Raw genomic sequence first — 17,083 nt, forward strand, 5'->3', positions numbered from 1 at the left:
CAGAGGTAAAAACAGGAAAGGAGTCATCAACTCTCAGAGAGACCTCATCTCTTCAACTTTCTGTAGTCAAAAGTGACGCGAGTCACAGTATAGCACTTCTGAATCCTATTCTTAATTTGCTGATAGAGAAGTCAAAATCCACTGGGATTTCCAAAACAGATGTTTGTACTGAAAAGCATATTAGCATTCCAAGACAATTATTTTCTTTCAGAACTTCCTAAATTCTCTGCCTGGCAAGACTGGTATAGTGACCTGAAGACATCCTTTCCTTGCAGATATTTTCAGACTTAGAACCAGAAGTATGTATGGAATGTAAAAATTTCTCAACAGTGGATTCCATCCCAGAGGGATACAACTGGAAGCTCTATTTGCTTTTCTTTGAAGCCTGAAGCTGAGTTACTTCATCAATACAACTTAGATTAAATTTGTGAAACTTTCCCTTAGTTTGCCACCTTTTGGTTTTATTACCATTTGTCTTTGTTACTCTTTGTCAGCTAACACCTCAAGAAAGTTTCAATATCCCAACACAAAATTATAGCCAGTTAATAGGTACAAAGATAAAATCCTAGGCAGACAAAATGATAGTTGATGATTAATCCATATAAGGCATTCGAATAATTTTAACCCTTTTTCCCCTTTAATTTGGAAATGTAAAAACACATTTTTAAGTTCCCTAGCTAATGTCTCCAGATATTAGAAAAATGCATATGTTTGATTTGTCTCTAATGCAAGCAGTCCTGTTTTTCTGGATTCTAGACAGCACATGCACAAGAGTGTGCTCTGAGGAGCACAAAGGCAGGAAGTGAAGTATTTACTTAATAAAAATCTTTAAAATAAACCAGGAAATCTGGTATACATGTGTATAAGTGTTCTCCAAGTGTATCATTCAGTCTCCTAAAGAATAAAATTATCACTACAAAGGTGTGTGTCACTATCTGCAGTTTGAAAAAGAATGTTTTTATGGAGTGGGACACTGCAAAGTATTAAGAGTATTTGATTTATTTTTTATGTTATTAGTAGTCCATATTTTATGCAACTTAGCCATAAAGAATTAATTTTTATTCGATTCTGATGTACTGTCACATTAGTTAAGTGCAGTTTATTCAGATAATTTCACTGTGACTAAGTTGCTACTAAAATTATGACACCAAAAACCTAATCTGAAAAACTTCCCTTCTGCTGATGACAGCAGACAGTACCAATTACAACAGTTACTGTTTAATTTTACAAAGCCTTGACCAAATTCACATTCTTTTGAGCTAGCAAGTGGTAGAAGGTGCAGTTCCACTGAGGTTGTGTGTGATGAATAGAAAGCAGCCACACTGTTCTAAAGCCCTGCAATGTGATAACAGTGCTAACACCAACCCTGTAACTCCCAGACAATGCCTCAAATTCTCTTATTTTTCTTAATAGCCTGGTGAGCATATTAGAGACAGCTCTGAGCAATGTACACCACCATTTGCTACCTTTGTACTACCTTTTGCTCTTTGTAGGTCTATTAGCCATTAATATTTTTACCTGAACCCTGTGATATCTGAAAAATCAATAACCATCCTCAAAAATAATAATAAATGTGAAACAGAGAAAAAAGTAGCAAACTGTACTTTATACAATGCCTGGGCATTAAAGAATTAAGGTATTTTGAACAAAGAGAACTTGAGAGTAAGTAAACTGAGAAATGTTAGAAATAGAAAATTTGAGACCAGTGTTGTAGATGTCTGACAGACTTACAGGGAAGTTAAGGCACTTGTCACAACCAGAATTCCTAGGACAGGAATTTACTCGAAACAGGAAATTTTTATGATTGTGTTTCAAGATGTACTCTTTCATTCTTGAAATTCCTAGCTCTGATATTTTTATTTTCAGTCTCCTGGTTACTAAAGTTCAAGTAAAGAGGGTAACTTTTCCTGTGCACCATTATTGCCATAAGTGTGGATTTCTAATTTACTAAGAAATCTGAACCCTGGAAGAACCAAACCTGGACCCTAGAGGAAGAGAGGAAACCTGTACTCTGGCAGCAGGATCCTGCCCCGTAGCACTGGGTGTTCTGTTCTTTCATTCCTCTATTGTGGAATCTCTTACTGCATAGTTTCTTTCTGTTGCTAGAGTGGAAATGAATAACACTGATAATAAACACTTATTTATTATTAATTTATCCATTTGTCCCTTATGGTATCTACATAATATGATTTTTGTTTAAAAGGTTTTATTGAGAGTTTCGTGACACAAAGATGCAATGCGTTGTTTTGAATGATGGTTTGTATTTTATGTACAAATGTTACCAGAAGACACTTTCTCTTTGTGCCCACCATACCACTGAGAACAAAAAAGCTGTACTCTCTTAAGAATCCAATGTATAAAAAGAACCCTGTTAGTGGGAGAAGGTTGCACTGAAGCATGTTTCTGCTGACAAGGTACAAGGTATTACACCCTGACCCCTCATAGGAACACATTTCCACAGCAGATACACAAACTGTTTACAATGGCAGTGATAAAGCATTTCACACTTGTCCCCTGCCTTCCTGCTTAGACCAGAAGCCAAGAGAAAAGCTGAGGTTCCTGGATATTGTGACAATCTGGAAAAAAAATGGCCAGAGGTCCACTTTACTAAACTGAGTCAAAGGCTGTATTGGACACTTGCACCTGTCAAGCTTGTACTTCTTTATGGATTTGGGTTATTCCAGTAAGTATTTATTCCTGGTGATTACTGCAGTCACTCTAATTGGTGCTACTGGAGGGGGTCGGAAATGTCACCTACTTGAGCACTGGTTTCATTGCAGAAGGCACGATGACAGGCACAGAGCAAGAGCAAGCTCTGCCTTGGACATCCAGCCAGACACGTCTGGGGATGAGAAAGCTGAAGCACAGAGAGAGACAGTGATTTGCCTAAGGTGAGCCAAACACAGAGCCTTGCAAAGAGTAAATAAGAAAATGGATAATGTAAGCCCTGGTAGCAGCTCTCTCTGCTGCTCAGCCAGCGGCCACAGGTCTATATTTACCTGTTCATTACTTGAATGAAGGCAAAGGAAAAAGCAGTTTTCAGAATTATGAGGCAAACTCTCCCAACTCAGCTAGCTGCCTCCTCTTATCCTGACATGGTTCCCCAACTTCTCACATCCATAAATACAAAAGAAATTGAACAGTAGATGTAGCTGAACATATTCATATATATTGGTATATTGGAAATTTTCAACTTTTTTTTTTTTCTTTTATTATTTTACACTGCTGCAACAACCCACATCCCTGCTGGGCTTTGATTACAGCATTAGTTAATTATATTAGTTGAGATATTTTGTCATACAGCGAATCACATCCTCAGCTGATGTAAACGAATGTAGCTGCACTGGTGTTAGTGCAGATTCGCCTGTTCTTACCAATTATTAATTTTCTTCCCAAAAATGAAAATGCAAACTGCCACAATCTAAAATACAGTTTTAAAACCAAAGGGATATGTCTTCAGTATCTCTTTTGAATTTATTTCCTAGAACATGTTGAGAACTCATCAAAAAGAGTTGAAAGCATCAAAAGAGCACGTTGGCTAACAAAGAGGAAAATAACTATGTCTTTGGTACATTCTCTAGATGTATCTTCCCATAGAAATAAAACTTTAAGTTTAGTGTCATATCCAAATCTATCACATATATCCAAGCACCCAACAAGCTTGGAAGTCTACTAGATGACTATTTTTATTTAGAGGATAAGAGAAACCAGAATAGGGAAGATTGCCTCAGTTATCCTCCTGACATGGACTGTCATACAGGAACAACCACAAAATTTTTATTTTATACCAGTTCTATTTGGTCTGAAAACGGTTGTACATTCTGGCATGTCAAAAGCCTTACAAACCTAAGGAATAAATCCAGCTAGAAGCACACTAGCTTTGAAAGGCTCCAGTGTTCTGCAGCTATTGGTGTTCGGGGCACTGGATTTGCTTTTTCAAATGGTGTGGCATGAGATAAAAGCAGATGACTTTCCTCAACCAGCTACATATTTTTTCAGTCTTTTTGCACAGATGACTGTACACATTCTTTAGCTATCAGGACCTAAACACTAAAATTCTTTCTGGCAATGTGAACTCAGGTTAAATTTCAGCTTTCATTCTTCCTTGTCCCTGATACCTAAAGATACATCTTTACAGACTCACTCATTTTCCATAGCCTTAACCCTTCTGAAAAAAAAACCCACCCAAACCAAAAACCAACCAAACAAAAAAGGCAGTCTAACAGAGGCTTATTTCTGCTTTGGCATCTAGCTTAAACTTCATATATCAGATATTTAATGACTTGTTTTCCGCAGCATTGCTGGCAGCAGCTGTGCTGCTGCCGCCTGTGTGTTTGTGCAGAGCTTCATGGCTGCTTTGTAGCTGGCAAAGTTGCAGGAGGTGGCACATGAATCTTGCAGAGGGAACGCAACTCCCGCCCCGCACGGAGCCCAAGCTGGGCCCGCCCTTGGCACGAACACAAGCTCAGCGTGTGTGTTCTCCCGCTGGGAACACAGAAAGAGCTTGGAGAGATGCTGCGGCTTTTCCAGCTGTGGCACTGACACTACAGTCTGCTCCTCTGTGCTGCTGCAACTTCTTAAGGAAGTTCTTGGCCCTTGCCCTCCTTGGAGGCACAGCCTCCTCAGCAGCCCAGGCTCCTCACCCAGCATGGGCTGCAGGAGCCCTGGGACTAGGGGCCTTCTCTCCATCACAGGGGCCTTAGAAATTAGAGGGAGAGGAAGCTGCACCTGCTGATCAGCTCCTACTTCATTAGCACAGAATATTATCAAATGGCGGGGAATTAATCCTTCTGCCTGTTGTGGATCTGGCACTTGCTAGATACAAATAAAAAACTTGCTCATTATGCAGGTGAATAGTGCAATTTTTTCCCCTTTTTCCTTTCAATTTTGTCAATCCTACTGTTCAAAGCTTTTCTCAGGCATAACAAAAAAAATTATTGACAATCCATAATAATCATCTATACCTTTTCCATTTCTCAAGGGAAACCATTAAAACTAATCCTTTCTGCTATATGTAAACTGAGAAAATGTTTTCCTCTGTTCTTTCCTCTGACATTCTTACACTCTTAACCCCCGCTGAGAAAGACTATATTTATGAGATCTCAATTTTTTTAATGGCAATTTTCCTGACTTTTCCATCATAACTGCAGATGATTTTAAACAGTGCAGTGTTCAATTGCCTGATTGTGAAACTCTAATGTTAATAAGATTATTCATGCAAGCACTCTTCATATTATGCAACAATTGCATAATCACTGCCTGAATACTGCCTTAGGTTCCAGCTCCAGATTCTCCAAAATCTCATCCTCCCACCCTGTTACAAGTTTTTATGCTTCATGCAGCTATGAGAAAGATTCCCTTGAATAAGTACCGAAGATAAAGCACTTACATTTGGATTCTTTTAGTTTTCTAATGCACTTCTTAGCTCTACAGCTCTAGAGAGGGTTTGATGGGACTTGGGGTGTTTTCTCATTTGATTGTGTGGCTGGTTTTTTTTGTTTGTTTGTTTGGGGTTTTCTGTTGGTTGTTTTTTTGGTCTTTCATTGTTGTTGTTTGCTGAAAGGAACAGAAATGGCAAAGACAAAACAAAGTTTCTTCCTACAAGTGAAACAGTTTTGTTTTATAGCAAACACAAATGGAAGTGCAGCTGTTCAAAATGAATTTCTAGACTGCCATTCAGAAAGAGAAAAGCGAGGTGATCATTGCTGCCTTTTCTTTGCTACTCCCACTCAGACTTCCCTTTTAGCCACTGCTCTAATCATTTTACTACTCTTCTAATAATTACATTGTTTCTATGTGGTCAAAAGGTGGGTAAAAACGTTCAGTGTTCAGAAGGTGCATTGCTCTGTAGGGACCAAGGCTCATCATCTATACTAGAAACAGTGGTAAAATTAGAGACCATCTGGCCTATTTACCTGCTGATGGAGAAGCCACAGTCCCCAGGCCAGCTGGAGCTGTGTTTGCCAACGTTTTGGAACTCCCCAAAGCTGAAATTAATGACCAGATGTTAGCAGAAGCTCGGCAACACCACCTCCACTTTACACATCCTACACCTTTCAGGCACAGAGTCAGTTGCCTTTGGGTGCAGAGAGCATGGAAAAGCTGGCCTTAGGTACTCTTTGAGCACTGTTTTGAGGTTTTGAGTAAACTGATTCTGCACAAGGGTCAGGAAGGGATGGAGCGTGTCCATTTGTCCTGGTTTTGGCTGGGATAGAATTTTCTTCCTAGTAGCTGGTACAATGCTGTATTTTGGATTCAGTATGAGAATAATGTTGATAACACACTGATTTTTTTTTTTTAAATTGTCACTAACTGGTGCTGACCTTAAGTCAAGGACTTTTCAGTTTCCCCTGCTTTGCCACTGAGGAGATGCCCAAGAAGCTGGGAGGGAGCACAGCCAGGACAGCTGACCTGAACAGTCTGAAGGGATATTCCATACTACAAAGCATCATGACCAGTATATAAACTGGGGCAGTTGGCCGAGAGGTGCCAACTGCTGCTTGGGATGGGTCGAGCACTGGTCAGCAGGTCGTGAACAACTGCATTGTGCATCTCTTGCCTTTCTTGGGTTTTATTTCTCTCTCTTCTTTTGCTGCCCCCCTATTTCATTGCAATTGTTTTATTTCTATTATTAATATTTTTTTATCTCAACCCATGGGTTTTACCTTTTTTCTTATTCTCCTCCCCATCCCACTGGGGGGTGTGTGTGTGTGAGCAAGCAGCTGAGTGGTCCTTCATTGCCAGCTGGGGTTAAACTGTAACACCATGAAACTATGTCTGTGACAGTAAATCCAGTTTGAACCTCATAAATATGCTTGCTACTTTGAGAGCTGCATGTATGAAAAGCTGATCAAAATTCAAATGCTGTATACTCTCAGGCTCTATCTGTACTAATATATTTTCAGTTTTTCTGTACAGTATCATTAGCAAGTGCCCTGAGTCTGGGCTCTCTGGTTTCTTTATACATCTATACTTGACTTATTACTTTTTTTCCTTCTGTTATTATATCACAGAGCTAGGAAAATACAGAGCATTGCAGTGTGTGCACTCACTATGTGCTGGCTCAGTGACACAGATTCATTCAAAGGACAATATTATCAAATTTATTACAGCACTCCATGAATGCACTTGGCATTCACACAAGCTGTTGAGATATGGAACTTGAAAGATGCTGGGGCCAAACCCCTCAAATCTGCTGGTCTTTGGGGAATAGGATGGCAATTGTTGCCTGATATATCAGAAGGCTGCAACTACCACACGTACAATTATGGATAATGTCCATGGCACAGGAAGAACGGGAAGCTGCATGGCATTGTCTTCATCCAGTCAAACTCTTCTGCTACCCCACATCCAGGTAAAGGTTGAAGAAAATGTGACTATTAATAGGTACTGCAGACAATAACAGGGACTATAGTTTGACATTACAGAAGTTTTCCATATTATTTTCTGAACTAATGGTAGATTTCAAATATCCAGTAATGTTAATTTGACCTCTTTGCAGATTTTTTTCCCCCTTGTCCTTATTAGTGTCAGGATAAAAGACATCCACTTCTCTCCTAGTCCACAGAAGCATTTATTTCATCGTATTATGTAGGCTATCAGATTGTTCAGTCACAGTTTCCTCTGGTCAATCTATTCTAGCTGTTCCCAACCATCATCTTGTGCTAGATGGAACTGAAGATGGAAAGTACAAAATGGTATACTGGTGACTAGTTACAGCCCACACAGATTCCTGAAGACTGTACATAATTATTACAATGACAAGGGTAAAGACGACAAACGCAAGACATGAAATCACAAGTATGACAATTAATGTCCATTATCTTCCCCCAGCACACTCAAATCCCTGGAAACTGTCAGTATGAATGTCATTTTTCTATATGTAGAGTAATACAGATGCTCATGTATTTCCTATAGCAACCACTGTTTGTTAGAGTAATACATATCCAATCTCAGAAATTCCACCCTAATATAAACCAGACCATATCAGTCAATGCCAGTAGAAACCCTGCCTTCTTTCCAGTTCAATTACTACCAAATGTGCATGGTTTATCCATGGTTTATCTGAAGGAACATGGGGCATCTCTGCATCTCCCCATTTGTGTAGTGCTCATGCAAGAAAAACGTGAAATGCTGGCAGCTGCATCATTTTAATAGGAAAAACACATTAGTAACTCCAAAGCAGCTTGTCTGTGTTTAGGCCTTGACTTCACTCCTTTCTTGATGTTTACAGCTTCCTTTGCTCAGGCACACTCCCTGTTACATTAAGCATGAGAGATTTCAGAAGCTGCCAGCAACTCAATAAATTGGAAAGTATTCTATGCATGAAGTCACATTGCCCCTTTTTCTTCATAACCAACCTGGGACACCCTTAAAAATATTAAAGCTAGTAGTTGTGCTTACCTAAGGATTCCATCAACAGGCATTGGACTAAACCCCTCCTGTGCAAGTGGTGACTTCTGTGCATCACAGGATTTAGAAATACCTCAACTGTGTATTAAAAAAATACGTGCAAAACCCTCAGCTGGCTGAAACAGAGATGTCTATAACAGGGTAGGTAAGTGACTTTTTTGCCATTTTCTGATCCCTAACTCCAGAAAAAAGAAAATTCTCAAAAAGGAAATGTGGGGTTTATTCTCTGTATTTTAAGAAGCTCTTAAAGGTGTTTTCCTCTCTTACTGGTTTTGCATCTCCTGGAACTATTCCCCTCTATACTTGGTCAAAGATGAATCTGTTCTAAAGAGACTTCAGTTCTGGGGAAAAAAATAACCTGCTGAGCTGGAAAAGTGAAGGAGGACAGCAAAAATTTTACAGGAAAAAAAGAGTCATGATTTTAGCTCTAAGGGAAACTAGTCAAAAAGAAGTTTCCTATTCCCAGGAAATACGCCTCTTCTAGAGGTTGGGTTTGGGCAAATTTGAGTTGACAGCAAGCTATTGTCAAACCCACATTTTTTCCACAGAAAATAAGTTCTCAGGACCCTGCAGCTGCACTGACTGACTCACTTTCTCTAAGCCTAACAATTCTCAGAACTGAATGGATTCTAGACAGACCTGTGGGGAGTTCAGCCCTGAAGTCGCAGGCACTGGACAATTATTCCCGTGTTTTCACCCTAGTCTTTACCCTCGGTTTGCAGCAGGAAGCTGCAGAGTGGCAGAGCTGGGCTCCAGCTCCGTGTGCCAGCCACCAGACACTGTGTTACAGGGCAGAACCTGCTGGGGCTGCTGTGGGGGCTCCTTACTCAAGGCAGAGCTTGGAGTTTCTGCCACGACAACCGCAGAGACGAATGTTACAGGCCTATGCCCAGCTTTGGGGTAACTTGCCTAGACTCCAGAGACTTCACTTTTGGGCCAAAATCTCGGGATGGCCAGGTTTCCCAAGGTAAGTATCAAGTCCCTTCAAGGTAACATGGATAGGATGCCTCAGCTTTTGTGGTCCCTAGTTGGAAAGATTTCATTAGACTTAAAATCAAAAAGGCAACCTTTGTGAACATGAGTATTTTAGTTTCCACAAACTGTCTTTCAGCATATACATGTATAAGAAAACTCCTTTGCCTGAAAGACCTCTAGCTTTATTTTTCCTTTCCTTCATGAATGAAGTATTAACAAGCTAAAGCTTTACCTATCATCCTTGTCTGCTGATGGATCACAAACAAAAACTATCTGCAACTGATTTAAGATCTATTCCATCAGTTCTAGTACAATTGTTTAGTCTTTTACATATGTATTGTACTGAATTTATATTAAATTCATTTAATATCATGAAATTAATTAATGAGACACCTACTGCTCCCAAGATTTTTTTAAGACCTCATCAGATAGCAGGTTGTACCTTCTGCACAAATATAACTACTGACCAGCAACCTAATTTATGAATATAAATGCCCCTTTCTACCAAAATGTGTTCTAAAAATTCTTGGAAAGCCAGTTAATAAATATGCCACTAGATGCTATCTCCACTTTACACATACGAGCATGTGACAGTACTCTTGTGTATTAGTAGCAAAACCATAAAAGCAGAACATCAGAAAATTTATACATGTATGAAAACAGGAAGAGATGAGCAAACGGAGTGAGAAGGAAAGTTTACACTAATAAGAAAACACTTGAGGAAAAAAAATTATCACGTGGAATGTTTAATTATTTCTTCTGAAAACTGTGCAAAATGTGGTATGTATTGTACATAATAATTTGAAAGTGTAAAAATTTGTTCAGTTTCTAAAAATTTAATCTCTGCTTGTTCCTTATTTTTAGTTCACACCAAAAATCATTATGAATTTTACAATGGGTGAAACCTTAAGTTCTATCTCATTTTGATATTCCATTCTGAAAACAAATCCAAGCATAAAACCTCTATATGCTATAACAACTTTAATGAAGCTATTGTAGCATAAGTATACTTGTTTCACTGACATACACAGAGATTATTCTTTAAGTAAACAAAGCTGAAAACATGGATAAAAAGTACTACAAGCCTGGAAAGCAGCACTGGTTTACTGAAGTGACCAGAGCACCACACTACTGCAGAACTATTTTCTGAAGTACACTGCAAACAACTTCAATGATACTATAGGTACTATTGTGGCTACAAGCTCCCCTTGTCACTCAAAAAGCTCAAGTTTGTCTCAAGATTCTTAGTTTATTTTAAAAATAAATGGGTTTAGTTCTTTTAAAAGTTAAAATACCACAGAAGCAACCTATTCCTCCCAATTTATTTGCAAACAAATAATTTCTGTTCATTACTGTTTTTTTTTTTTTCAGAATTGCATTAACCAAAACCCATGTAGTCACAGCTACTTCTCTTAGTCTCTGCAACTGAGTGGAGAGCACAGAGAAGAAACATGAAATACCCCAGCACTGAGGCTGATTGCACATCCCACCTATAAGTAGTTTACAAACTGCTTTAACAGCACTGATTGAAGATACTGCCTGCCTCCTGACAGTATATAGCTGAGAAATAGTTTACAGCAATGGATATCGCAGATAAGATTAAACCTATTTTTTTATTTTTTTTTTTTTTAGTATAAAGGAGATAGGGAATCTGATCCATTGTCTTTCCATTGCAAAAATAAATTTAATTGATAGGTACTTTGCCATACCTAAACACTCATGCTTTTACACTTTAATTTGTAATTTCAACTAGATATTTTTAGTATTCCCTTGTTATTACTGATTTGAAACCTCTAGGAGATGTATATAGTAGTTCCAGTTCTACTTTTCTTCAACTATCAAACTATCTGAACCATCAACTAGCAGTGCAAATTAATAGTCTGACAGATTTCCAGAGTGTACAGAGTTATACAGAAAAATTGATTAAAATTCAGCTTTGTCTTATAGGACTATCTTGCACTCATCACTTTCTATATAATTGCGGAAAAAAAAAAGTCAGAGAAGAGCTTAAACATGAAAAGTTCTGATGTACTTTGGCTTGACAATGTACACTTGTATCCAACAGGTAACATTGGTCCTAGCACCTGAAAGCGTTGGCTTATTCTGATATATATGTACTATCTTAAAAGATGGCCAGCCTGGACAAAAAAGGTCTGTTCATTTCTTTAAGTAAATAAATAGAAAAACAGTGGATTGACTTCAGAGCAACAGAGCCATAATACACTGTCATCTACAGAAAGTTAGTGAACCTGGTAAATGTTTGGTCACTTAGAGGATGGACATTAAAAATTGAACCATATGGACAAAATGAAATAAAAAAGCTTTTACTTTTAATGGAATACCCTTTTACCAATTATATAAGCAAGGTCAGCATGTAATGGGATAAAATCCTAGATACACAGGAAAGAATAAAATTTTTTACCATCATGATAACAGTTACATACTTCAATTTAACAAAATTGAATGAATGTTTAAAGTCTAATTCTGACCTTCTTAGGGTGTAGCCACTATTGACTTCAGCCCACAGTATTTGGCTTGTAAAAGGCTTTTTCCTTTATACACACCTGGTTTTGCTCTGTGAGATTGCAGTGACATACTGCAGGTGCTACTACAGCATTAGGCGTGGATTATGGAACTGCACTGGAATCCCCATCCAGAATTTTTTCTCACGCATATGCCAGGCATTTTCTTCTAGTCATGCAGTGATTGATATTCAGCTCAATTACTTGAATCAATGGTAAAACTTAGTAAGTCTCATTAAAAAAAAAATCTGGATATCCTCCAGAAAATACATTATCCTCGCTTTTGTTCATCAAGATCTTATTCCCCACCAGCACTATTACAATTCATTGTACAATTCATTGTACTGTTTAGCATCTCTGAAAGCAGTGTCTAAACCTTTCTGTTTATACAATCACAGGAAAAAAAACCATTTTTTTTCCAGTTTGTGAAGTTGGAATGAGTTGGTTTGAGGTTGAAATGTTTTATATCCATTGTCACTTAGATTTTCTTGACCTTAAACAAAAAAAAAAAGCCCTGTTTCATCTAGATCACTTCAAAGAGTGAAAGACAAACCTCATCAAGTTTACAAAGCTTAACCTCCTTGCTTTAAAAAATTGTGGAATAGTTTCTTGGGATTTGTTACGAGTACTTTGCACAAAGGTGTGTTAATTATCTGATCTAAGTTTACATTTATCTTCCTTTTGTGCAGACTGTAGCATATTCATTTCATTCTTAAAAACGGTTATTAGAGCAGCAATTGATGTTCAAACCAATTCAACTTCACGCTGGACGTGTGCCTCAATAGCACAGCACTGTCCACTACACTCATATGAAAGAAAGAGGAACCCAGTGACAAAGAAGGAGAAAGAAAACAACTCATCCAATGTTGGAGATTTCTTTTAGTACAATTGCTAATACATGTCTGCAGTAATTGTCCAAGGAGAGAATTTTCTACTGAGTACAAATCTCGTTGATTTGCAGTAAGACCTATATGTATAGCTCCCTGGGGTACTTTGGAAATTATTCATTTCAGTGCCAGTAAAAAAATCTTTGTACATTTTCTGTTAGCCTAAATAGCAAGCTACAAGTTTGTTTAAAGGGGTACCGGGCTTAGTGGAAATTTGCAGAGATCATACTTATACTCCCAGTGTCCAGACATTACAGTATCACAGAAGGCAAGTGGCCTTGTCAGCAGGTTTTCGGGTATTAGTCTACCTCTGAGAAAAATTATTGCATTGCAGGACACTAGAGACAGCTGTGAATGTTTTCCTTCATATGAGGTAAGGACAACTGAGGGAAATGGATGAGATTTTTCTTCATTTCTGTCAAATTCCATACACAAAGAAAACATTTCATTTCTGAGCAGGGTATGAAGCAACCTGTCTAAAATAAACAAGTCTGGCTTTAAAAAAAAAAAATCAGGTATGAGATGGCAAGGACTGCTGCCAGCATCTATAAGAAATGATTCCATAGAGTGGGGTAAGGTACATTTGAAATGACAGGACAAGATAAATATAGCTGTGTGTTACCAACTTCCACTGACTCACAGAATATCAAATCTAAGTGTAATGTTTTTTTCTGCTGCAGTTGGTCTAAAACAAGCCCTCCTATGACCAAATATTTAGAGGAAAGGGCTGGGAAAAGGTATAATTCTACTTGTGAATAACTCACTTGTTGTTGAGCCTTGGTGATCTCAATTAAAATTCCTGCCTCATGAATGAGTTAATTGTTTTAACTTATATGACCAAAAAAACCCCAAACCTGTGCCTTAAGATTTCTATGGCAAGGAACCCTTATTTCAGTATTAATGGAAAATACACACAAAAATAAGTTCCCCTTGCACATCAGGAGGACAGCAGATTCCTTCTAGGAATACTTGGCGTGCTGTTGCATATATGTGCTTCCTCATGAAACCATTGTTTTTGTTGTAGCTGGCCTTCCTGTTCTGACAATGGCAAACATTTTGTACATTTTCAACAGCGGTGCACATCCAAATGCCAACAGCTATGACCTGGAACTTTGCATCTCAAAAGTAGTCCTCAAGCACAAAACCTATCTCTAGGGTAGTGAAGCACTCAGGCTAAAAGCTCACTGGTGAAGTTCATGTCCTATGTGCCTATACCACATCCACGTGTAAAGAGGTTATGAAGAGGAACAAGCCTGATAATTAGTTACAGAAGCATTTAATTAAAGAAGCATTATTAATTGTCTTTTAACAATTGTATTGTCTATTTTATGGACCATACCAGAGATTGCTGTGAAAATGACCTGAAGTTTCAGCTCTGAAGGAGTTTTTAAGCAGATGTTCCACAGCTCTTGGAGTTCCAGGTTTAGTCAGAGAGCTCATAAAACTGAAAACGTGGCTTAAACTGATGTAAGTACCTACACAAATGAAAGTCTCTCTGAGGCAACAAACAAAACCACAATAAAATCCACTGCAAAATGTCGTGGAGAAAGAGCCTCATTTGTGGTGAAATAGCACATATTTCCCACAAAGGTGGCAAAAATGCAGGGTACTGAAAGAGATCACAGAATGGGTAGGGTTGGGAAGGGACCACCAATCTGCTCAAGCAGAGTCATCCTACAGCACACTGGATAGGCTTTCCTCCAGATAGTTCTGGAACATCTCCAGTGAAGGAAACTCCACAACCTCTCTGGGCAACCTGTTCCAGTGCTTGGTCACCTGCACAGTAAAGAAGTTCTTCCTCATATTCAGGTGAATCTTCCTGTGCATCAGTTTCTGCCTGTCATGAGAAGACTTTTCTAGCAAACAGCACCACACTAGCTTCAGATTAACAACAACTAAATGGAAAGGAATGCTACAATTTAAGGCCATTTTCTAACTTGCAACTTAAGAAATAGTTAAATCCATATTTATTCCAAACTAGAGGATGACTGGCTTTGTACAAGAGTTGCTTTGAAGTCTGTGGAGTGTGGGAACAACTTGTTTGAAATAGCACAATGATCAGAAGGGACAGTTTACGGCTGGGGAAGAAATTACAAAGAATCTGCAGAGAAGTTGTTCTGTGAGCTGTGGAGCTAACTACGTGTGGTTTCCACTGGACTAGTATCTTCTGGTTAATTGACTTTTAACTGAATATGTGTGAGGTCATTCTAATTAAATATCCAGTAGGTATTAGATGGAAAAAAAGAACTTTTTCCTATTGCTCCTTGTTTGAAATTCAGTAATTCACACAGGAAAGAAGCTTTAGTTGAGGAGGGGATTCTCTAACATCTGAAACAGCAACAATTCCAAAAGCTGCCTTTTTTTTTTTTTTTCAAGCAGCTAAGCATTCATAATGTACTACTCTGTGTAGGTTTTTATGCTTTAGTAAGAATTTAAATGATGCTTATTTTTCACTCCCTCCAGTGGACATTCTGATAAGATATTTGCTTTCCAGGAGGTTTTTTTTTTATTACTTATTAGGATTTTAACATGATTAAGAACTCCATTCACAAACATGTCTGGTTCAAAAAGGGAAGACAAGTAAAGATGCTTTCATAAACCTTATTTCCTTAGGAAATAAAGTTTCAAATAAGTCAGATACACAGAGAGGTAGAAACAACCTGAGGGAATGGGTAAACTTGGAATTCACAGTGGTTTCCCAGTTGGTTTGTGAATCAAATTTCAACATTCCTCCTGGTAGAAGAACAAATTTCCTGGGAAAATACAGGTACTTCTGTGATTACCAGACCACCATCTACTCCTTAAGGAGCCTGTGATTCATGTGAATGAAGAAAGGAGGAAATATTATTGCTATTTTACAAACAGACAAATCTGACACTGTTGCCATTCATGATATTGATTTCTCTGCATGTTTGGGGACATGTGGCCTAAACTCCAAGTTCAGATTTCTGGACTGCCATGCTAATGCCTTAAGCACAGAACTGCTTATGCTCCTGGACATACTCAGGGGTACTTGAACTCTTCCATGTGAGTAATCTCAGCAGGGAAAGGCGATACATCTGTGCAGTGGAACACAGTACCTGGCAGACTGCCAGCAAACCCAGCACTGGGGATCCTGGATGAGATTTATAAAAAAGAATTTAGGCTGCCTCATTAGGTTCCAGATTTTTCTCAATGTGGACTGTAACAAGATAGAGAGACTAAGCAAAGACACTGCTATGGTGAAATCAGGAACTTCAGGTGACAGATAAAGGCAAAGACGCTCTTTGCATGCTTGAAACAGTGCTCCACTACAGTGATAATGACAGTGAAAAACTACTGGGAGGAAAAATTTGCTATATTCACTTTTTAATTTAAGGAACTGTCAACAGAATAAACTTAAGGTTTTATTATGGGCTTATTCAGAAGAGTACCAACCTGCCTTTTTTTTTTGTTTTTGATATGTGTGACAACTACCGGGATTCATTTTAGAGAATTACTTGGCTTTGAGATAAACTGAGAGTGTGACTTCTAACTGCTGCCACTTTCTTCAAGCAAAAGCCCTTCTTAGCATAGATTCCTGGCCATATATAATTTCCATGATACTTGGGCTTGTTTTTTTTGCCCAGTTCACAAGTGGTTTTGTTTCTTTTAAAGTGAGTAGAAGTGATTAATCTACTACGAAACTACAAAGCATACTGAAAGACTTGCATTGATTTCACAGGGATCCGAATCAGACCCTGTTTGGCTACCAGGCAAAACATACTTTACTGTTTACACCAGAGAATGCAAATTAAAAATTACTAACTAGCAGAAAAGAATGAAAGGTTTCCTGTCCTGCCTTGAATACAGTCAGAGAATTTGCAAACAGAAGAGAAAAATGGTGTTACCTCATTCGGAAATGAATTAAATCAGGATGTCTCTGCTAATTATCTGCTTCAAAAGGAGTGGGAATTGTGTAGCCCTAGGAACTTTCCAAGGTATGAGCTCTAGAAAAAGCAGTAGTTCATTAGCCAGCCCCATAAGCTGAAACCAACAATCAGTTAGTAGAGACTCTAAACTGAAGGTTAATGATTGATTTTGTTGCTTCTGGTTTTTTATCACTTAACTGCATTAACATTAACCTGTTTGTAAGTAAATATCTCCTAAAAAAATCTCATCTTGTGGCTTAAATGGCTTCTAAAAGCTCTACTGAAACACAAACCATCCCGACACCAACAGGCAGCTGGGGACAAAGTAGCTCCACCCTTACATTATTGTGCATCCTGCCTCAAGGCACAGGGAAGCAGAAAAGTAACTCAGTAATTC

At 38.4% G+C, this 17,083-nt stretch overlaps 1 long non-coding RNA gene across 2 annotated transcripts in view; it reads right to left on the bottom strand.

Moving 5' to 3' along the window:
• The window catches only part of LOC108493480, a 118,667-nt gene extending 101,912 nt beyond the window's left edge, over positions 1 to 16,755 (bottom strand). For both annotated transcript variants that reach the window (XR_001873486.1, XR_001873485.1), the window contains exon 1: positions 16,666 to 16,755. This is a non-coding gene — a long non-coding RNA (uncharacterized LOC108493480). The remainder of the gene's footprint in view (positions 1 to 16,665) is intronic.
• Between the last annotated feature and the right edge of the window lie 328 nt (positions 16,756 to 17,083).

The sequence above is a fragment of the Lepidothrix coronata genome, unplaced genomic scaffold, assembly GCF_001604755.1.
Source record: "Lepidothrix coronata isolate B3197 unplaced genomic scaffold, Lepidothrix_coronata-1.0 Scaffold17, whole genome shotgun sequence".
Taxonomy (NCBI): domain Eukaryota; kingdom Metazoa; phylum Chordata; class Aves; order Passeriformes; family Pipridae; genus Lepidothrix; species Lepidothrix coronata.